This window comes from Rutidosis leptorrhynchoides, chromosome 6 (assembly GCF_046630445.1).
Source record: "Rutidosis leptorrhynchoides isolate AG116_Rl617_1_P2 chromosome 6, CSIRO_AGI_Rlap_v1, whole genome shotgun sequence".
In the NCBI taxonomy this organism is placed as follows: Eukaryota; Viridiplantae; Streptophyta; class Magnoliopsida; order Asterales; family Asteraceae; genus Rutidosis; species Rutidosis leptorrhynchoides.
Genome location: NC_092338.1, coordinates 36,913,010 through 36,926,437, shown reverse-complemented (window position 1 = coordinate 36,926,437; position 13,428 = coordinate 36,913,010).

Genomic DNA, 13,428 nt, shown 5'->3' with positions numbered 1-13,428 from the left:
ACCTAATGGATCTCATCCTCTTTATTTGATTTAAGCTTTCCTTTTTTTTGAGTTGCATACCATCTGTTCGACCATATGTCTCAAAGAGCAAATACACCGACTTTTTTTTATTAATACTCGTGGGTCAGTTTTAATTTTTTTCATTATCCACCTTTAATCAAAACACCAAAACTCTTCCTCATACTCTCCTCCGTTAAACTTCATCGTTCCGGCCAGGCTCCTGGCTGATGATGATTTGATCTTCATGTCGAAGCTAAGTGGATTTTCGTGTACTAAGTCGTGCGATAATCTAGTAATTTCATTTTTGATTTTCAACTTTCCGGACACATGGACTCGTGTTAAGTGCCGGAGAGTCTTCGAGAATTACGGTGATCTTCAAGATGTGTATTTTGCACGTAAGAGATTGTCGAGTGGCCAACGCTTCGGATACGTTCGATATCTTGGCGTCACTGATATCGAACCTTTCACAAAAGTCTTGAACACCATTCAAGTTAATGGAAAATGGATTCGAGCATACAAGGCTATGGAGAGGATTGTGGCTAACCGTCCATCGAGTAAGGAATATGAGAACAACCTGAATGCATATGACTTTCCACCGGCCCCTTGGAATCGTGGTACGTCTATTCCAACTAAATGGGAAGGAAAAAGCTTCAAGGATTCGCTTGCAGGTCTTAAAAACGAATCCAAGGAGTTTCAGTTTCACATGGCTAATCGTATTGAGATCAAAGTCGGGGGCAAATTTTTCGAAATTAATCTTCTTAATTCGGTGAACAATCACAATCTCGTTTTTAGCTTTAACAATGATCGATTATCTTGGTCTTTGGTCGAAGTGAATAAGACTCGGGTTGAAGAGGACAACGAAGATGTTTTGGATAAATCCCATGGCATCTCCAGTAATCGTTCGGACTTATCAGAACCTGCAAATATGTCGTGTGTGGGAGAAAAAGTTCAGTCAAGTATGGATGAGAATCAGGGTACCTCTGATGGAATTATAAACGATTCAGTTTACGATGATTCGTTTTATTGTGAGTCTGCAGATGCTACTGAAGATGGTGAGTTTATTCCGGATTCGTCCGATGTGCAGGTTAATTCAGGCGATGATGAGTCTGTGCAGGTTAATTCAGGCGATGCTGCAGATGCTACTGAAGATGGTGAGTTTATTCCGGATTTGTCCGATGTGCAGGTTAATTCAGGCGATGATGAGTCTGTGCAGGTTAATCCAGGCGATGATGAATCTCCGGCTGCCATACCGGAAAGTAATTCAGGCGTTGCTCAGGTGACGGGTGAAGAACAAAGGTCGAGGGTTTCAGATTGGTTTGATAAATTCAATGAAAGTTGTACAGGAATCGAGGGAAGTGCTGATAAGGTTGGAGACAAAAAATCGAGGGTTTCTGATTCGGTTTCCGATTCTGGCGGATCGCATGACAATGAAAAGTCCACCCGTGACAAAAGTGATTTATTGATAGACCCAATGAATATTCAAAGTGCTGATGGGCCTGACTCTAACTCTTTTAGAGGGCATGTTCCAAATGACACAGTGATGGGTTCTCCTCAAATGGGATGGGTCCCAATCCTGATGGTCTTGATCGTGATATGGGCCATACCGCGGTAGCCCGTTTTCGTGTTAATGATAGAACAGTCCATCCGCTGATTAAAAGTCATTTCATTAAACACGTGTGGGGTAGGAGAAATATGAAACACAATCGAATTCGGGTTAAATTTCGATGGCAAGATAGATATCTTATCGAGAACATGATGAATGTTTCGGAAGAGGATACTGATTGCTGCTCATGTTGCTCTTCCTGCGCGTCATCGGATTCGGAATCATAGTCTAATTAGCTGTCGTGTCGTGTTCTTTAATATCCTTGTGATTGTGTGTTTCCTATAGCTTCGTGTTGGTGTTGTTGTTTGTTTGTGCGTTTTTTGGTGCGGTCGCTTGTAGCCTCGTGTCTTGTCTAGCTCCTTGCTAGTTTGTTTCGTGTTCTTTTTATTTTTATAAAATTTACTTGCCTTTCAAAAAAAAAAAAAAAAAACTATATCAAATTCTATAACAACAAAAGTCAGCAAAAAAGAAAAAAGGAAAAAAACTAATGTTTCAAAAGGAGCAAAACTACATAGTATTTCTTAAGTCATAAGGAGCAAACTAATTAGTGTATTAAACTTAAATAATGCAAGTACTAACGGAATTAAAAATAATTAGTAATATAAACCAGACTATATTATTAAAAAAATCTTAAGTTATAATTAGTCATAATGAAATACTAAAAGTTATGAAAACCACAAATGTTACAACACTCTTTTAAGATAATACGAAATCCAAATCTAATCATAAATATGTAAACGGGGACAAGGTACCTTTGTTGTTGTATACATACCTTTAATATATCAACAATATTCGTAGTAACATTACAGGGACACCAACGTTGAGAGAATACACAATTCAGATCTATAAATTCAGTATGTAAATGGGTAAGGATAGCCACCTTTGTTGTATATTTTTTTAATATCACTCTGTAAATGGGTAAAGATACACACATTTTTTGTATATACCTTTAACATCAACTCCAACACAACCACTATATTTATATATAGCACAAAGACAATACGTTCAATTGACTGTTGGATAAAGTGTGTTCTAATATCACATGAGTTCAATTCTGAAGGAATGCCTTGTGATGTTTCTGGACAAATGTACCTGCAGCATGTAAAAAAAAAATCCATTTAAATGCAAGAAAATAAAAAACATTAAACTCATTACAAAGCTATACTTCACATAGAATACAATAACTCATTAGAAAAACTCTTACCGACCAATGAATTCAATTCTGAATGAAAGCCTTGTTGTTTCGGGACTCATGTACCTGCACGGAATCTCTAAAAAACAACATATTAAACAATATGTGCTTGCGTTACCCATGATGCACGAATAACTAACGATTTATATTTTTTCAAAACAAACTTTATTACTTATTAGATTTATAATTATATATGCAATATTTACGATGCTTGCATCAACGAACCAAGTAGTACCCGTACACTATGTATATACAGAAATAGATAATAAATTATACCACGGTGCAGATGTAAATAAGGATTCATATTAAAAATGACTCATACCCAACTATAATGAGATATGTATAGTCACAAAAGGTATAAATCAGTTCATTCAATCAGATAAAATACCTTATGTAATTATCGAACACTAATTTGAGTTATGAATTATATCCCAAATCTAGTAGTTAGCGGTGTTGTAAAATATATTATCAATGAGTTACAAAAGAGATATGTGGTGATGGCAAGTAAGGCACAAGATTTAATAAATAAAAACTTACCCATTGCTGCACCATACACATTCTAATAATAGTCGAATGCAGTCGAGCTTTTGTGTCAGAAGAGTAATTGCTCAAAACCCCTTGCTGCTCCTTGTACACACTTGCTTCTGATCTTTTCACAACACTTGCATTCAAACTGACTATATTAATTATTTACCCTTTCCTTTGACCTCTTTTGATAGGCCTTGCATCTAATTTCACAAAACATATATCGACTTTTAAAAAACAACGATTTATGGCCATTTTTTCTACTAAATCCTTAACTATTTAGAATCTGAAAAACCTGAAATATCTCACTATCTGATCGTTGGCCATTTTATCTGTAAAATCCATAACTATTTGGTCAGACATTCAAACATCTCACTATCATTAGATTGAACACTATCATAATTATGCGTTAAAAAGATGCTCATATTAAACAACTTAAATAACATTACGCATACCATAGTTAAAATATATGTACACTAAGTTGGATTAAGCCATGATCTAACAGAAATAGTTAACATATATATCCCACAAATGATATTTGTCTAAAACATGGCTTGACACGATGTCTTTTCAAACATCATCATATGTTAACCTAATAAAATGATACTGTGATTCAAAATTACACTACTAAGTCAAACCATGCTTTAGGTTACATTTATGTACCAGTTTAGACAAATCATTTGGAGTTTATTGAACTAAACTATATGATTCATTTCATATTAAACAACATAATCATTATACGTGAAAGCATGGTTAGAGACAGTTGAGCTTTCACAGTTAATAAGTTATTCTAAACTATATAACTAACCAATATATGACTTGTTTCATTAAACATCATCAACTAACTGATCACAAAAATCATAAGACCTAATATTGAAAGATCAATAAAGAAGAATACCTTCTAAAAGATAGACACATTCAACAGATAATGAGATTCAGAGCGCCTCTTTGAGTGTAGCAAACAAATTTTCTGTATCTGTACAATAAAGAGTCAGATTTAGAAATTTCAAATATCAAGTATTCACAAAAGACATTCACAAGATCGAGAAGGCTCGTATAAGTAACCAATATGAGAAAAAAAGTATACTAGGAGACAAAATGGCCGAATCTAGTAATACAGCAAAAATTATTGGTTATAAAATTGGTTATTAAATTACAAAATAAGCATTAAAAAATTATTTTCTAGTAAAAAAAGCATTAAAAAGATTATTTGTAAGCAGTAGTAGTTTCGTGTGCCTCCGAGACCCATTCAAAATAGGCCTTTCAAGCAAACATAACAGGTGACAAAATGGCCGGGTCTAGTAAAAAAGCTACAAATGGAAAAACAAACATATAGCATTGTCAATCTAACTTCTTTTAACCTGCATGAAATTATTACTACTAAAATGCAAGCATTCATGTACATGATAACCATTCATATACTGGTCTACTCATGTCTGAAGATTGATTGTAACATGAAGATGATCGCGTATAAAATTCAAGCACATCCCATTGAGGCATTTCGTCGAACACATTGTGTGCAATACATACCAGTAGTTTCTTCCTGACTTCCTGTACTATACAATAAACTCAATGATCTAGATTACAATAGTTAATTCAACATAAAATTAAATCAAAAGGGATTATTCAAAATTAAAAGGGTCTACATACCTGATTTGAATTAAATCGCTGTTTTTCTTGGATTAATTTCTGGATGGTGAAAGAGAATGCCTTTTATATATATTGTGATAGAAAACGTCTGATTGTAATCGATTGATCCCAAAAAGTTGAATTGAAAGCCTGATTGAAGCAAGGTTTTTGGAGAAGAAAATAACGCTGATTTTGCTCGTTATCCAAATTAACATTGATGCGTTGTTTATCCCAGTGACATAGCTAGTTTACGTACCTTCATCGAACCATGGATAGAACTGATTTAGTCGAGTAATTAGACGGTTACATAACCGCTTGCAGAATAAACAAATCCAACATCTGTACACATTGGCGATGGATTGATGATGAACACCCAAAAAACGGAGATAGATTGATGATGAACACATAATCTGATTTGAAGAGGTTTTTTCTTAACCCTAATTTATCACGGTATGAAGAAAACAAAAGTGAAGAAATTAAGGCAGACTCTAAACCGTCTTTTTTTTTTTTTTTTTTTTTTTTTGCTTCTGGACACGTGTCAGGTAGAAGGGGTGGGACAGGTGTTATAAGGTGACCAATAAAAATATAACATTTGGCTGGTTGGAGACAGATTCATTGGTAGGGTGCCATGTGGCAATAAGCCACATCGTTTGTAAAGGGTAGAGACACTTTAAAATACATCCTTGTAATATTATGTACCGACTCGTGAACTTTAAAATTATGTGGTAATTGAAAAGGTACCCATACAATCAGTCATGGACCATGATATTGTTAGTTGGGCCTGATGGAAAATCGTGTGTATTTTTACCAAAACAGATTAACGCAGCGGATAGTTAAAATAATAATCTTTTATTATTTTATGAACAAAATTTAACAAGATTAAATTTTCACTTATTTAATGAAACATGCACATGATTAATCTTTCCCAATGATCCAGTTACATCATAATAATTGTCATGAATATAAAACAAAAGAGGAGTTAACGATATACCTTTCTTGAAAAATTGATGAGACGGAGAGAAACTTACGATCAAAAGTATGACCGCCTCTTTGGATAGTCCACACTACACTTCAAACGACCGTCAATGGATGCTAGTCCAAACCCAAGTAATATTAATCAACCTTTGGTTAATATTATGAAATCAAAATTTTTAGTTCATCGAAAGAAGAATGAGAGATTAATTACTCCGTAATATGGTACAATATATATAGATATTTTATTTTAATATTTCGCCCGTGAACCTTTTAAAAGAACCCGTGAATTCAAATTACGTATCATAAAGTCGTATTTCTCAAATACTTCAGGGGTATGTTATGTAACATATAATTAATAATTTATATCATGTCACTTTCATGTGAATAGTAAATTAATTAATTTCGATTCATTTCCTATTCATATGAATAGTAAATGAATTAATTTCGATTTACTATTTTGTTACTTGAGTAATTTATATACATCATATATATATTTTATTTGACGTCTCGGTGTATATGTGTGTGACCCCGAAAGCTCAAATGATGTTGGTCATATAGTTATATGTTGTACCTTGCACATTAATCCTACAGACTCTCACTTGTGCATGGCACAACACCAAGTAACTATACAAACAATGGTAAGCATCTAGCTACACGTCATTGTCCCCAAATTCATGTGAGGGTAGTTTCTCGAAACTGTTTATGGTAAGTTTTAAACGTCATTCGTCCTTTTGTTTCAGATACTTTAGTTAAACTTGAGATATGGATCATCGGTCATTCTCATTTGTTTAACAATTTTGTTTCTCGATCTTAGAACTGAATTAGATGACCAAACTAATTAAGTATCATCTTAATTACATTTGGGTGCGGCCACACAAATATCTTATTCATTCATCGATGAGCTCAAAAAGTATCTAACTCCAAACATTTTAGAGGAACAAATCCTATATTGCATACACGTGTCTATCACTAGCTTTACATTATACTTAATAATGGCCTTTATAACAGCCTTATTCAGGACAGCGTTTAACCATATCAAAGTACAATGTTCCACACATCAAAACTGGCGTGCATCTCAAGTCTAAGGACATAAAGACATAATCACTAAAAGATTCACTACTGACAATGATCCATGTAGTGACATCTCGGATGGGTCATTCCAACATTCATCATCAATGAATACATATGAATTTTGGTCTCAACAATTTAACTATTTATCATCAATAAATATAACCAAAACTTCATATTAATCTTAATTCATGTTATTCCCATAACATAACCGATTATGGAGATTTTGAATAATCAACAATTATTCATGGATTAAACATGCTAATATAGAACACAGTGATATAAATGAAACTGATCATACCAACTATATATCAATTCATTAAGATAAAACTGCTTAATGTTTCAAAAATATCCAAATACTAAATTACAAATTAAAAAGATCAGCAGCATAACGAAGTCCAATACTACTAGCATGATCATCATGCTTGTTGTGTGTCATGGGCTTCGTGAACGGGTCAGCCACATTATCATCTGTATGAATCTTAAGAATACTAATATAATGCCTCTCAACGACTTCTTGAATGTAGTCAAACTTTCGAAGAATGTGTCTGCTACCTTTACGTACACGTGATTCTTTTGCAAGTATAATAGCACTTGAATTATCACAGTACATTTCCATATGGGATTCAATGCTCGGAACTACTCCGAGTTCAGCAATAAACTTCCTAATCCAGACAGCTTCTTGAGCAGTTTCTGAGGCAGCAACGTATTCTGCTTCCGTTGTAGACTGTGCAACTGTGCTCTGCTTTGAGCTTCTCCAATCAACTGCTCCGCCATTCATGACAAAGACATACCCTGACTGGGATCGAGAATCATCTCGATCAGTTTAAAAACTAGCATCTGTATAACATCTAATACTCAACTCTTCTTCCAAACCACCGTAAACCAAGAACATATATTTAGTTCTCCGCAAATATTTAAGAATGCTCTTAACAGCAATCCAATATTCTTCACCTGTGTAACACCGGCCAATTTTTTTTTTTTTTTTTTTTTTACAAACACAGCGGAAGACTTTATTAACAAATACAATATAAGTCGCGTCATTACATTAAACCGTGTAATTACGTTTAAGTTTACACAATGGTGTTACGTTATTACAAAACATTATTTATACAAAAGTTCACATCAGAGTTGGGTTGTCAAACATGTCTTCAGCATCAATACCCATCCCGACTAGCAGTACCTAAACCTGCAAAGGGGGAAACATGTGGGGGGATTAGCACACCGCTAAGTGAATGGAATCTATCTAACAGATATAGCTTAAGCTACACACAAGCTATATACTAACAACAACACTTGCTAACTACCAACTAGCATACAATAAGACAATACGAGGATCGGCGGCTTGTACGAGCACACAACTCTCAGCTGATCGGGCCTGAGTCTACCGATAGTCCCTGCTACTCAATTCACAGTATAGTTATCCTGATGTAGGGGGTGCATCGTTCACACTATACTCCACAATTAGTAGCCTATGGACCCAACCTCCTCTAGGCACGGTTGACCTCATACGGACTCTAACCTCTCCTAGGTACGGTCTCGAGTCCCTAGTCTCCCTAGGCCCGACTGGTGCCATTCACACAGTGTACACATAATTCACATACAACATCAGGCAAACTATATTATTCTATCATGGCAATTTCTACACTATGCATGGTAAAAAGGGTCAACCACAGTAGCATGATATGCTACTTAAACTCTATCCGGAGATAGACCCACTCACCAATTACCAGCAACTGCTCAGTTATTATTTCTGAGCTTCCTCCTTGTCCTTATCTCCTGAGAACAGCAAAAACCAAGTTAGAATAGTGTTCCCAACAAGATTATACACACTGACAGCGAATTATAGCAAATTAGTAAAAAAAATGCGTCCGCTAAAATTTTCATGCTTATGTGACGACCCGGAAATTTCCGACCAAATTTAAACTTTAATCTTTATATTATTCTGACACGATAAGCAAAGTTTGTTAAGTTAAATCTCAAGAATTTTAAACTGTGTTCATACATTCATTATAACCTCGACCAAATTCTGACGATTCACGAACCGTTATATATAAATAGATATGTATATGTATATATATATTATAACTTGAGAATATTAATAAAGTATTAAACGTATAATACTTTACACGAATGTATTTGTTTCAATATGATTTTCGAAGAAATTAAAAAATATATTAAATGATTGAATTATCAGAAACATTGAATTATGATTACAAGTCTCTGTTGAGAGGTCCACTATGATTTGAGAAAATTTATTCCTCTTAACGATATTCAGAATAATTTGTAAAGCTATTTATAAATAAAAATAAAAAATGTCATTTACGAAAGTTAGACAAAAGTTAGTGGAGAATTGGTTTCCATAATATTCTATTAATCTATTTTCAAACGTACAAAGATGTTTTCAGTTTAAAAAGAACTTTATTATTAAAACGTATATAACTTTTATAAATATCTAGAATCACTTTTGACAACTCATTACTTAACCAGTATAATAAATATAACGATATTTATATTTATTTCATTAAATATATATAACGATTTAAATTATTATTATATATTTTTATACACGTGTTATACATACATAGTTTTTATACTTTTACTATACTTTAACTTTACCTTTACTTTACTTTTACTTTACTTTAACTTTAATAATTCATACTTTAATAATTCACTTTAATAATTCATACTTTAATAATTCACTTTAATAATTCATACTTTAATAATTCACTTTAATAATTCATACTTTAATAATTCATACTTTAATAATTCACTTTAATAATTCATACTTTAATAATTTAAAAATCTATTATAAATAGAATTCAATCGGTTTCATTATTTCATAGAAACTTGAAAATATATTTCTCTAAACTCTCTCAATCGATTTATATATATATATATATATATATATATATATATATATATATATATATATATATATATATATTTGCTCTGTATTATTTCAAGATATTATTAGTATACATAAAATATTACGACGGAGTGCTGTCCGAGTGATTTCAAAATAGTTTTTTTGAATGAGTCGAAACTAAGGAAATTATGGGTTATAGCTATGGAGGTGATGGGTATGGTTCATGGTTATGCTCGTGAGGTCAATCTAGTGTTTATTATCTCCGTTGCGTCTACGTACTTTCCTGAAATATTGAATCTCAATATTGATACGTTCGTGAATCCGAGGACAACCTTGCACTTGTTAAATGACGTTATATGTATTTTTACTACAAAATACAGTATTGTGAGTTTCATTTGCTCCCTTTTTAATTGCTTTTGCAATATATATTTTTGGGCTGAGAATACATGCGCTGTTTTATAAATGTTTTACGAAGTAGGCACAAGTAATAAAACTAATTCTATGTGGGTTTAAACCAGAAATATACCCTTAGCTTGGTAACATTAAACTACTTGTCTATGTACGGTAGGCGCAAATCCTAAAGATAGATCTATTGGGCCTGACAAACCCCATCCTGACTATGGGATGCTTTAGTACTTCGAGGTTATTTTAAACACACCTGATCTGGTGTACTTCAGAGGGTAAAACATGAATGTTAAGTGTGACGACTTCGTCAAAACACTTAACGGCTCCGTCACTTGGTCCCACAGCTTGATCGAAACTCTATATGAATTTAATAAAACAACCTTGCATTCTTTATTTAAAAATGATTTCCTATAAAGGAGATCTACTAAAATGTATAAGTTTAGAAAAACCATACAATAATACTTTAACCAAAAGTTGACCCAAAACAAAGTCAACAAACAACCACTATTTAATGTAACAAAAATAGAATGCAAGTTAATGTTTAACAAAAGCTGCCATCATAAATATGCAGACTCTCTAAGCACAGCGGAAGCATTCAATCATGAACCTGAGAATAAAACATGCGAGTAACTGTCAACAAAAAATGTTGAGTGAATTATAGGTTTAATATTGCAAACAAAATTTAATTTAAACAATAAAAATTTATGTTTGAAAACATAAAAACTCCTTTTTGGACCACAAAATTATATGCTAGAAAACATATAATAAAACATTATTCCATTTTTCGTGAGCCACCTGGTAACCCCTTAACCCTTTATTTACCCTTGCCAAACACAATAAATAATATACACCGAACAAGTGTATCTACAACAAAATACGAAGTACTAAACATTCCGATCATAAATTGCTAGCGCGACTAGCTCGAAATGGGGTTGTCAAACCCGATAGATCTATCCGTAGGATTCGCGTTCACCAGTAGAAACCAGTGATTACAGTTACCAGACTAGGGAATATTTTTGTTCAACTCACAATGAATAATTTAAATCAACTTTCACTTGTCCAAAATATAAAATAAATTGCATGTATTCTCATCCCAAAGATTAAAAAATAGAAAAATGGGACTATAACTCACCTTAAATAGCAACTGAAGAAATCTCACAAACAAGCGAACAGCAAGTAAAGTAAAGTGACCAAGAAAGATCACAACGCCGACCTATAAATAAAGCAGGTCGAAATAAATAACTAACTTAGGTCAAGTCTTAGTATGATAGCTATTGTACATGTTGCAAGTAGACATAGAACATTACTCAGCAAGCATCGGTTTGATTGGAACAGCATAAGGACACACACTTTCTATTTTTAGAAAGTTTCTATTTTTAGCAGGTTTCCATTTTTGGAAAGTTTCTATTTTAGGAAAGTTTCTATTTTAGGAAAGTTTCTATTTTTGGAAAGTTTCTATTTTAGAAAAGTTTCTATTTTTGGAAAGTTTCTATTTTAGGAAAGTTTCTATTTTTGGAAAGTTTCTATCTTTGGAAAGTTTCCAAATTTAGAAACTTCTATTTTTAGAAAGTTTTGAAGTTAGGAAAGTTTCCTTATTTAGAAAGTCAACAGAAGTCAACTGAAAGTCAAAGTCAACCGAAAGTCAACTCAAAAGTCAAACTTGGTCAACATAGTCAACATTAATTTGAAAAGTGTAAGTTATAATAATAACATAGGTTATAATGTTTATTAAAGTCAAAAGTGTAAAGTTATGTCATAACATAAGTTTAATTAAATAAAATGAATTATTAAAGTTAATATAAGTTGAAGTGTTATAATTAGTATAACATAAGTATTTAATTAATTAAATATTAATCATAATATAAGTTTTATTAATTAATAATGAATTTTAATTCATATCATAAGTATTATAAATTAATAATGAATTATTAATTATATCATAAGTTTCTAATTAAAATTATTAAATCATAAGTATTTAATAATTAAATCATAATTAAATAATAATTAAGTCTTATAATAATTAAATAATTATTTAATCTTTGTTATAAGTCTTATAATAATTTCTCAAAAATAAATTTAATACTTATCATAAGTATTTTCCTTTAATAATAAAAGTATTATTAATCATAAGTTTAATTAAAATGTTAATTAAATCATAATTAATAATTAAATGATATAATAAATATTTATATCATAAGTCTTAAATAATAATAATTACTTCTTTTATCATAAGTAATTTATTAATAATGAAAGCCATTCATTTTAACATAAGTTTAATCATTAACCATAAGTTTTAAGTTTAAAAGTTCATCGGGTCGTATCTTGAGCCCCGGGTGTCGGTTTCGGGCGAGCCACATATGCATCTCCGCCTACTTAAACCACCCGACACAATTATGTACTCAATAACACTCCAAGAACAGTCCCTAGGTCGTGGATATCAGCCATGACAACACTTGGGAATTCAATTTACTCAAAACAGTGATTTAGGCACAACGGGTGAACCGTGGCTCGGATTTAGGTGACCCGAACATGAAAATTCATCCCACCATCAGTCCTAACCAAATGACACACCCTAAAGACACCAAGGATGATCACAAAGTCGGACCATACCTTGTTCTTGCCCATAACACCTTTCAATCTTTACCAAAAATCAAATTAAGCATATCTAGGGCTCCGGGAATCGAAACGACATGAATCCGGAGTCTAAAATTAATGTCTTGATGAGAGGAACTCATTTATATACTTTATTTTAACTTTTATATCAGTTACAAAGTCAGAAACACACGAAAAATCTGCTGTCCCAATTAAATCAAACCGAAAACATATGCAAACGAGTAATTCTACGCATCCAATCAACCATACAATAACATACAATTATCATACTATCAATATAACATACAAAATCAGTAAAATATAAGAAAAATCAAAAAGCTAGGGTTAGGGTTTATACCCTAATCAAGAATCAAGAGATAGCAACGTGTAGAGGAGAACGAGAGGAACGCGTTGATGTTAAAAGCCCTAAAATCCAAGCAATAATTGATGAAGAATGATGATGATATTGATGATGAATGTGGCAGCCTCAAAAAGAAAAAGAGAGAGGAAGAAAGATGAGAGAAAAAGATACTTGCTAGTTTTAGGTTTAGAAAAGAAATGAGGAATAAA